Here is a 10,928-nt window from a genome sequence, read left to right as displayed (position 1 = left end):
CCACTGGAAACAGAGCTCAAAAACTGCTGTATAAAAAATTTAGGACACAGGAACTTTTAGCAGGGAAATTATGGGAAGGAAAAGAGCTAAACAGCCTTTCTGTTCTGAGTTCCCCCTCCCCAATCTGCTTTTAAAAACGGGGGCACCAGATCTGTTATATATAATTGCATGCTGTTTCAGAAAATGCAAACCTTGCATGCTTCTGCTGATGATTTAACTTCATTTTGTCCCTTTGTATAGTCTCTTCCTAATTCAAAGGATACTTTTAGAAGTCCTCAGATCTATCTTACAGGCTGATTCCATGCATGTTTAATTTGAAGAGAATTCTACTGAATGCAAAGAGATTTTCTTCCAAGTAAATGTGCATAGCATTGCACCTTAAGTCCACAGAGCTGGCTGTACTAAGTATGTAAACAAGAAGGAGTTTTTGTTCAGTTTTATTCAGTTTGTTCTTGGTCCTCGTAGCTTTTCCTTACTTGCCAGAATCAATGAAATAGGAATTGCATTGATAAGAATTACTTTTGGAAGTCAAAGTATGGGCAGAGATTATATTTATGGTTAGCTCACTTAGTTTGGATTGCGGCATCTGAAAGTGTCTCACAAGGAAAATGCACTCTGTAATGATTTCATGTTTTGGTGTGTGCTTCTTTAAATGTTTAGTGTGACTGCAGTAATGTCAAAAGAGTGATAGAGGGAGACAAGTGTGATGTGATTGGCTGATGACCGAGAGTGTGGGAGATATCTCTGAGGTGCTTCTGTGTTCTTGAAGAGATGAGTGTGGAGAGTTTTTGTGAGAGTCTGTATGACAGAGGAAGTAGTTGGAGTTCAGTCTGTGTGGCTATGAGCAAGAAAGTTTAGCCTGTGTGGCTACAATGAAAGAGAGTTTAGACTGAGTGTCTAAGCTTGTCAGTGTTCAATTTTGGTGTTTGAGAGACTGTGTGTGATGCCAAGCTTTGTCAGTTATATTTTCTTTCTTCAACATCAGTTCAAAAATACCCAGAAACTTATTTTGTTCTTTTATAAATACATCATTATTTGTTTAAATTTATCCCAGCAATCAGAACAGTCCTTCCTCAGGGCCACATAGTCCTCTGAAAAGCCCAGACACTGGATCATTCTACCAAAATAGAGAGATTTGGAATTTTTAATTCCTGGTGGCAGCAGAAATATACTAAGTTCACATACACAGAGTGTTTTTTAAAGGCAAAAGTCTCCCCAATAAGCAGGACACCACACACTCTCTCTCCAGATTTATAATTGTTTACTTACTATCTACATGATAATTTATTTTATGCTACTTTCCTCTTCTTGAGGCTCATCCCATTCTATTTATTGGTATAATACGATGTAGGATTTAGTCACACACTGATAGAACTCCTGGCTTTAAGTTCATGTCACATTCTGAAATGTTGCAAACACATTTTATCTTCAAATTATAGATTTGCAGGTACAGGGTCTTCTTTGCCTTATGCCACTCTGCCAGCATGGCGGAATGCTTTTACCTAGCCCTTTGCCATCTTGAAGGCCTGCTATAGAGCAAGGAAATGATTACTGCAATAGCATTTTCAGATATGAGATTTAAATTACTTTGTAATATGAATATAAAACCTGTATTGGCCTGGATGATCATTCACATTATAAGTGCTTCTCTTCTGCTGTCTATTGCTCAGTAGTAATAATCATTCATGGACACAAATAGCAGAATTGAGGCTCAATGGCTATTTAAACCTTATGTTGTGCTGTAGTTAGCATCATTTCCAATTCAGCTTCATTTCCAGGGCTGGAAGCATGCAAAATTGGGTTCCTGTTCCCAAAGATTCCCAATTACCTCAACTTTGAGACTATTTAACTATGGACACTGTCATCAAACCATCTCAGCTGCCTCTATGCTGCACTGAAGTTGCAGTTCCCAGTGTAGAACAATCAGTAGCATTGGCAACCCTTATTGTTTGCTCAAGGGAACCAGAGTTTTCTTAAATTCAATTGCCTTGCTGAGAAGGAAAATAACATCCAAGTGGAGGGAGGTGCATTAAACACACACTCCTTACACAATAGTGTATCCCCCAAGGCCACCAACGCCTGAAATAATAATATTTATTTTCCTAAATAAATATCTAAATGGTGGGCTTACAGCTTCCACAAAGGTATTCCACAGCCAGCAAGAATACAAATGTTTAACCTGTTTCTCATCTTCCAACATGAAACATTTTATGCCTGAAACTTGTTATTGCAAATAATACTTTTCAGTACTGGAAATACTATTTTTGCACATGGTGGGCTCTGTGTTTGGTCAGTTTGACAGTGCATACAAGTGGGGGGACAGGAAATCCTAATTGGTAGGTGATGGCAGTGGACCAAATTCACAGAAACATCAGAAGTAAATGGGGCCATTTCTCAAGCCATTGACAAGGCAGCAGAGAGGCTGAAACTGGGTTGAAGAAAAGGGCATAGTGGAGTCTATTAAGGGAAGAGAAATATGCTAGCATCCAAGATTGTATAGATGACTGGAGACTATTTTTGACAGATACTCTGTGGCCACCAGAGGCTCCACTAAAAACATCTGTGTAAAAGACCCCTTTTGATGGTTTGTCAAATACAACCCAGCATTGAGGGACAGTTTGGCTCAGAAGGGCCAAAGTGCTGGAGGCGTACAAGGCCAATAGATGCTCTGCCAGCTCTTCTGTGCATGCCTAATAAGCAGACAACAAAATTGCACACAATCTAATGGAAGGGAAAATTCATGCCAGCAGATTTGTATTGTCATCAATACCAATAAATATACACAAACTTTGTCTGTTATATAATATTGGAGTTTTGATTTAAACCATCTTCGTATTAACCCCTTACAGATAAAAAGGCACAATGAGAGTACCTATTCCCGCCCTGCTCCCCCCTCCCCCACACCAGGGCTTAAAAGCAGCCAGGGAGGGAGGTCTTTTAATAAGGAAATAGTATAGGGGTGATTCCCCCTCCCCTTTTCACAACTGCTTATGCAACCAAATAACACATCTTGAGTTCAAGTCACAAACTACAAGAATCACATGTGGTCTTGCTAAGTCAGTAATTCTGACAGAAATTTGAATATGCTCCAGAATCTCAGCTAACATTTGAGGGCAAAAGTGTAACTGGAAATATCTTTATAGTTTCAATCAATCATGGATTGTTCCATTGGCATGTTACCAATGCTAGTCTGTCTGAGCATTGTTCTTAAGGACCATAAGTGAGATCAAATGGATATTATTATCCTGCCAACTCAACTCGGTCCCTGTTACTTGAACAAACATCTGCAGCATGAGACTTAATAGATGTGGGCATGTCTGCTGTCTCTCAGGTGGATCTTGGATAAACAAGGTCAGCTAATCTCTAATGCTGAAGTTAAAGGCTGTCAGTCAACCCAGGAGGTCTCGTTACAGGGTCAACTGTGTTCTAAAGGCTTTCAAGGCAGGGTTTGACATGCCTGTTTCTTGACATGTAGCCAAACATTGTTTTCTCATGTCAGTGTCAGACAGCTAACATTGGGGGATTAGTTGCCTACACCATAATATTTTCATTAACATATTTTACATTTGACAATAAAGTAGGAACATAAACAAGGCCACATTATTTGTTTTAAGTAATGTTCATTACACAGTAAGCAAGGGGATTATTAGAAATGAGGAACTGCAGGTGATATGTTTTGATCGCATCAGTTCAAATATTTTATAAATAGAAACAAAGGATTAACAACCTGACTCCTTCATTCCAGAAACTACTTTGATTATGCTGTTAAGAAATTTAGTGCTGCTTTTAACTGATCTTGAAAATGTATAGGCTATTTATTTAGACAGAGTGATTTTCTTTAGTGACACTATTTATGTTTAATTCTTTAATGAATTTATTTAGAATTGTTTTATTATACTGTGTGGGGCACATTGTACCTAAGATGCCCCTGAGCAGGATAGAAATGAAACAAACAAACTTCACTATGGAAGTAAATTCCCAGTGTAATCCTTAACCTTTCTAAGCCTACTGACTTTGATGGACTTAGAATGGTATAACTTGGTTTAGGACTGCACTGTTAAGAACTGTATACCATACTTGTTTAATCAGTCACCAATCTTAGGTTCTCCCCAATTGTCATACCTATAAATTAATTCTACTCATGGAGAGAATAAGAACATAAAAAGAGCCCTGCTGGATCAGATGAATGCTCCATCTAGTCCAGCATCCTGTTTCACACAGTGGCCAACCACTTCCTCTGGAGGGCCAACAACAGGTCATAGAGGCTGAGGCCTTCCCCTAATGTTGCCTTCTGGCTCTGGGATTCAGAGGCTTATTGCCTCAGAATGTGGAGGTCCCTATCATTCACCATGGCTAGTAGCCATTGATAGACTTACCCTCCATTAATCTAATCCCCTTTTAAAACAGGTTATTCATGGCCATCACTGCATCCTCTGGCAGCGAATGGGAAAGTCTCACCTAGTTGCAAAAGTCATTGGGTAGCAAGTCTATCAGGCAAGTTGTGTAGTGGCCACTGCCAGGCCTAGGCAAGTTGTGTGGTATTATATCATCCAATAGCCGGTGCTGCACTACTACACAGAGACTGATTTCCCACAAGCAGCTGTGCTGCCCTTGATTTTCCCTTCCCCCGATTGTATTTGTCAATTTCCCACTACTTGCTGCATGGCCACATTTTGACCCACAGCTTCACCTGATTTCCCCCACATCTTTTCAATCCTCAAAAAACAGGAGAAGCTGTGGGTCAAAATGTGGCCGCGCAGCAAGTAGTGGAAAATTGACGCTTACAATTGGGGGAAAGGGAAGAGCAAGGGCAGAGCAGTGGCTTATAGGAAATGGGTCTCTGATGAGTAGTGGAGCATTATTTCACCTGGTAGCCAATACTGTGCCTAGGTGAGTTGTGCAAATTACACAGAGGAAGTTCCAGATGGTAGCTGCTGGGCCTGGCATCAATAAGTCCTCCCTCCAGGGCAGGAAGCAGAACTAGCCTTTGAAAGAGTCACCCTCTTGTCTTTTTACTGACAAAAACCAAGATTTGAAGGCTGGCAATATTGTTGTGGTTTGACTAGCAACCCCAAACAACAGCCACTAATATCTCAGAAGACAGTAGCATTTTAAAAATACAGAAACTGCTGCTCATATTTGGGAAGGTTTTAACACCTCCCAGTGTGTATGTATAGATCAGATATATTTTTCAGATTTTTCTCAAACCTTATGCTTTTCTCATGTTTGTAGAAAAATCTATATTGTCTGTTCACGGCTCTAATCTCTGGATCTAAGTATCCACAGATGGGGCCATGTTGAGAATTCAGATAGGCACAGAAAAAAAGTTTAACAGTATTTTTCAGGGGCTAACACAATCTGTCACCTAATTTCTTTCCCACTGGTTTTGTTTAATAATTGGACAATCCCCCTACATGTATAACTTGCCTGCATTAATGCCATTATATCCTCAGCAGAAATCTGTTCATTCTATCCACTTCTTTATATATGTTAGGGACAAGATACCACCTCATACAACACTTTAAAGCAGGGATGTCGAACTCATTTGTTTTGAGGGCTGGATCTGACATAAATGAGACCTTGTTGGGCCGGGCCACATGTGTCATAAAATGTAATGCCAAGTAGCGGAAATATAAACTTCATAAAGAACACAAACACAAAGATTTTTTTACTTAAAATAAAAACATGCTTAAAACATTAGCTCTGTAAGCTGCAAACCTACTTTTGATTTACTGACAATATTATGACCCAGGTTTTGTGTCCATTTTATCATAATATTTTTAACTACTTCATCTTGGGTCTTTATATCTAACAATAATACATAAAATTTCTTAATCAGTTTCTCATCAGAATACATCAATACCTTATCTATTTCCGTTATTCTTTCATAAAAACTGCAGAATAAAAGGGAGATATGGCCACTAGAAACTACAATCAAGATGAAGGAAATTCAGGAACAAAGAGACATTGCTATTGAAGAGATGGAGCAAGTTTACAATCAAACTGTCTTGACCCACAAAATCAATTTTGCACCTAAAAAGAGGGATAAAATATCCATATAAGTGTATATGAGAAGTACCCAAAAAAGCGACAAATGATGAAATCTCCAATGCTGTGAAAGCTGTAAAAGATGTTACACCTCAGAGGGAAGAAATAAAAGAGTTCATGGAATCTCCAGCTACTTCAGGTTTTGAATACAGATGGCTATTCCCAAAAGAAAGGTTTTCTACATAGAAGGTGAAAAGACACATAAGACTTTACCGAAGAGAAAAAAACAGAAAAGGAAGAAGAGGATGACTAGGAAAACCTCATGATGGTTCAATTGAGTAAAATTGCTTTAAAAAATTCTCAGTCTGTATAGCTGAGTAGAATCTTTGAAAATGTTGAGATAACAAAGTTTAAATCAGAAGAAATTATGAATGGTATATTTAAACATTTTAATATCTCTAACTGAAGATTATAATAAAGAGTTCAGATAATATTTAAAATATATGACATTATGAATTGTATACTCTTAGATATGCAAAGAGTATAGCTTGTTATAAGGTCGAAATAGAATAGATAACTGGATATGTATGAGGTACTTAAATAGATAAAACAATGATGTAGAATAAGTTACCCCAGTATGTAAGTTTGTGTTTGTTATGTATGTTTATTTGTTTTGTCCTATAAAATTAAAAAAACATTTTTATATATTCTATATACTAATTCCAACAGAGGGCACCTTGTGCGGATACTTATTTCCACTAACAGGAAGCTCACTCTCCCCCAACAGCTTTTCCAATATAGTCAGTAGACTTCCTGTGTCTGCAGAAAAATCCAAGAAGTAAAAAAATCCCTTCAGGGAGGGTTGAATTCCCCCCAATACCTTTTGAAATGGCCTCTGCAGGGATCTAACTCCAGGCATCAATGGTGAGAGAGAGATTAGAATGTTCAGGGCGGGGGGGGGAGGCTTCTAACTAGCTCTGTCAGTAAAAGGGTGGGGGAAGGGCCCTTTCCTGGCTTCTTTTGGCCTCAGAGGGAGGGAAGGAGGGAGCCTTGGGGCCAGGCCTGACAAGTTCAGTTGTAATTCTGGGGTGGTGGTCCTCTAGGCCCCACTTAGAGGTTGGCAACCCTAGGCCTGGCAGCAGTTTAGGGTCGCCAGGTCCCACCCGGCCACCGGCACGGGATGGGGGGGTAAGGTTGCCAGGTCCAGGCTGGGAAACTCTTGGAGATTTGTGGGTGGAGCCTGGGGAGGACAGGGACCTCAGTGGGGTACAATGTCACAGAGTCCACCCTCTAAAGCATCCATTTTCTCCATGGGAAGTTATCTCTGCAGTCTGGAGATGAGCAGTAATTCCAGGCATCCCCAGGTCCTACCTGGAGGCTGGCATCCCTAGGCAGCACCCTCTGGGTGGCTTGATACCACCTGATTTGCATGACTCAAGTAGGCCCAGCTGCTTGCTACTGTTCATCAGCAGCCACCCTATGAAAGCCAGTGTGATGTAACAGAGCTTCAGATTAGGGTCTGCGAGACACAGGTTCTTGCGGCGGAAGCTAGGGTTGCCAAGTCACGGCGGGGGATCGTAGGTCTTCACAGAATCCTTGCCGCGGGGACAGCGAGACACGTTGCACCCACTGTCGCCAGGATCTGATGCTACGTGTCACTCTGGCAACGGGGCTCCAAACAGCCCCGTTGCGAGAGCGACACATAGCGTCATGTCCTGGCGACGGCAGTGAAACGCGTCTCGCCGTCCCCGCGGCAAGAATTCTGCAAAGACATGCAAATCCCCCGCCATGATTTGGCGACATTTGGCAGGCCTAGTGGAAGCTGACTGTGTGATTTTGAACCAGTCACATACTTTCAGCCTAGCCAACCTCACAGGGTTGTTGTGCAGATAAAAAGGAGGAGAGAATAATGTAAGCTGCTTTGGTCCCCACTGTGGAGAAAGACTGTAATTTTCCTAGGTAGAGGCTGTGGGATAGGGGTGTGGAGATGGAAAGTTGAAGACAGAGAGGCAGATAAAGGTAGGTTGGCTGTTGGGTGGGAAGGAAATTGTGTTGCCAACTCCAGGTTGGCAAATTCCTAGAGATTTGAGGGGTGGAGCCTGGGGAGGGTGGGATTTGAGGAGGGGAGAAACTACAGACCAGTATAATGCCATAGACTCCAACCTCCAAACCATACATGGAGGAGAGAAAGAAAGGGGGGGCAGAAGGGAGAAAGAGTATGAGAGAGGTAGGGGGAGACAGGAGGAAGCAAAGGCGTGAGGAATAGGATAACCATCCTGCAAGTTTCTTGTGGGTCTCTACTTGTCTATATACTAATAGCGAAGGCGCCCCCTGCATGCGGATATCTAAATCCGCACATCGGGGGCACCTGGGGGGCAGGGAGATTTTCCTGCACACTTGGGGCAGTCCCCAGGTGTGCACAAAAATCTAAAAAGTTGAAAAAAAATGGGGCAATATTTAAATCCCCCCAAAAGTAAGAGTGTTCCCTGTGCATGCGCAGGTAATGCTCTGGGAACTGCAGTGGGCTGGCAGTTGGAAGCCGCTCAGGCCTTGTCCCAGGAGCAGAGGGAGAGAGGAGATCAGCAGCAGCGGCAGAGGAGGAGACCGCCGGAGCCGGGGGGAAGGGGAAGAAGATCGGTGAGGCCTGGTGGCTGCAAGCCGCTCGGGCCGCGGTTGGAAGCCGCTCAGGGCTCACCGCGGGGGGGGGGAGGAAGAGATCGGCGGCGGAGACCACCGGAGCCAGGGGGAAGGGGAAGAAGGAGATTGGGGGTGGGAGGAGATCTGCGGAGATCTGCGAGGCCCCACGGCTGCAAGGCGCTCGGGCCTCGCTTCCAGAGCCGGGGGGGAGATCGGTGAGGCCTGGCGGCTACAAGCCACTTGGGCCTTGCCGCTGGAGCCAGGAGTGGGAGAGGAGACGGGGAGAGATCGGGGAGGCCCAGCGGGTGCAAGTTGGTCAGACTTCGCCACCGGAGCTAGGGGTGGGAGAGGAGACAGGGGGAGATTGGCGAGGCCTGGTGGGTGTAAGCCACTCGGGCCTTGCCGTTGGAGCCAGGAGAGGAAAAGGGGGGGAGATGGGCGAGGCCTGGTGGGAGCCATTCAGGCCTCCCTCCCAGAGCCGGGGGGAGATCGGCGAGGCCCAGCGGCTGCAAGCTGTTCGGGCCTCGCTGCCAGAGCCAGGGGTGGGGGAGGAGACTGGGGGTGGGGGGAGACCGGCGAGACCCGGCGGGTGCAAATCGCTTGGGCCTCGCTGCCAGAGCTGGGGGGAGGAGACCGGGGGGGGAGACTGGTGAGGCCCGGTGGCTGCAAGCTGCTCGGGCCTTGCTGCCAGAGCCCGGGGGAACCGGCGAGGCCCAGCGGCTGGCACCGGCTCAGATTTCACCCCCTGAGCCGGGGGTGGTAGTGGAGGGAGGATGGAGGTAGGTGGTGGAGGAGACCGGGGATGGGGGGGAAGCTGCTGACCTTTGTACAGTTTATATTTCCAGTACCTGGCATTACATTTTATGACACACACGGCCTGGTAAAGTGACATTTATGTCAGATCCGGCCCTCATAGCAAATGAGTTTGACACCTCTGCTCTAGAGTTCATTGGTCCAGTTTCCCCAAACACTTTCAGGACTCTTCAGTCAGTTCAGCCAGTCATTTATTCAGTCCTTCAGGCATACAGTGCAAGGAAATATGTGACAGCACCGTTCCAGCCTCTTGGCTCAAGTGTTCCCCTTGCTACTCCATCTTCCATCCCACTGCTGTTTTTAAGCCTTGCCTTAACAAGCACCCTGGCTTGGCTGATGTACTGTCCCACCTACTCCCAGATGTTGCTAACAAGTTACGGCTCAGCCTGTCTCCAGAGCTGTTAGCCCTCACCAGCTCCAGCTGAGGTTTCTCTTGCCTTTCCTGAGCAGGCTTCTCAGAGCTGCTGGTGTACACTTTTGCTTCCAGCCGTGCTTCAGGGCTTTCCTCACAAGGAGCATCTCCTAACCTTTAGTAAGTTGGTCCCTTCTCTAGCCTGCCCATCGCAATATCCTTTCTTGTTCTCCTCCCCACTCTCAAAACAGTGCACAATCTCCACTGACATCTTTTACCCTCTATGGTGGACCCACTCATCATGAGTGAGGGGAGAAATGTAAGCCCTTTACAAATGACAGCAGACAACAGAACTTTCAGTTCCTTCCCAGTTCTGTATCACACATCTGTCTTCTATATCTCTCCTTAATATAATTGAGTAAGAACATTCTATTTCGCAACATTCTAAATTTGGCCCCTTTAGTGTTAGGCCGGAAAAACTGCCACTCAGAAGACACTGGCTGGGTTGACTGGCTGCTTGGTGCAGTCCCGCCAGCGTTCCAAGGTTATTTGCATATGGAAGCTGATTGGACTACACTCCATTCTACACCTCAAACTCACCCCCCCCCCGCAAGGCAGTTGGGATTTTCAGTTGCATAACATACCTCATAGGGGAGAGGAGAATGCTGTCAGCTGCCCTTTCCCTAGGCAGAGGCTGGGGGGGGGTTGTAAAACTTAAGACAGACAGGCAGATAAAGGTTGGCTGATGGTTGCCAACTTCCAGGATATTTTAGGGATGAAGCCTGCTGAGGGTGGGGTCTGAGGAGGAGGAGGAAAAAGAGGGGGACCTCAGACAGATACAATGCCATACTGCCCACACTCCAGACAAGCTGTTGCCAGTCTCCAGGTGACAGCTGGAGAGATCTTAAAGCTCTGGTGCTAATTCAAATTCTCTTCAACCCCCTGCTGTGCAGCTGACTTTCCCCTAGGGTTGCCAATCTCCAGGTGGGACCTGGAGATCTCCCACTGTTACAATTGATCTCCAGATGACAGAGATCAGTTCCCCTGGAGAAAATGGATGCTTTAGAGGGTAGACCCTATGACCTCCAGTCGCCGGCCCTGGAGTGGGTGGGGTTGGGTGGGGGGAAACGGACCCGGC

The sequence above is a fragment of the Gekko japonicus genome, unplaced genomic scaffold (assembly GCF_001447785.1).
Source record: "Gekko japonicus isolate JY-2015 unplaced genomic scaffold, Gekko_japonicus_V1.1 scaffold2047, whole genome shotgun sequence".
In the NCBI taxonomy this organism is placed as follows: Eukaryota; Metazoa; Chordata; class Lepidosauria; order Squamata; family Gekkonidae; genus Gekko; species Gekko japonicus.
This window is presented reverse-complemented; position numbering follows the sequence as displayed.